We start from the raw sequence: 438 nt of genomic DNA on the forward strand, positions 1-438 counted from the left end.
GATCGCGGGAGGCGAAGCCGGAGGGGGGAGTCCGCCACAGGGGGCTCATCCCCCTCAGGAGGGGCCACCGAAGCCGCCGGAAGCAGACTGGGAGCCGGAGCCGCCGGGTCCAGCGCGACGGGAGCAGACGAGGAAGGAGAGCGCGGGAAGGAAGCCGGGCAGACGACCAGGCCAACACTGGAGATGTCGCTCATCTCGGAGGACGTCGCCACAGAGTCCGAGGGACCGCCGAGGAGCAGGCTGGGCGCGGCCTGGCGGCCCTTGCCCCCCGCGGTAGGAGGAGGGGGCGAAGGGGACGGGGAGCAGGAGTCCTTCGAGCCCCCCTCCTCATCCGAGTGGTGGGAGCACGCACGGTGACGTCCGTGGTAGTCCTCGTCGGTCCCCGGGTTGCCGTCGGGGAGGCCAGCGTCGAAGGAGCGGGGGCGACTGACGTGGTTG

This window comes from Triticum dicoccoides, chromosome 3B (assembly GCF_002162155.2).
Source record: "Triticum dicoccoides isolate Atlit2015 ecotype Zavitan chromosome 3B, WEW_v2.0, whole genome shotgun sequence".
In the NCBI taxonomy this organism is placed as follows: Eukaryota; Viridiplantae; Streptophyta; class Magnoliopsida; order Poales; family Poaceae; genus Triticum; species Triticum dicoccoides.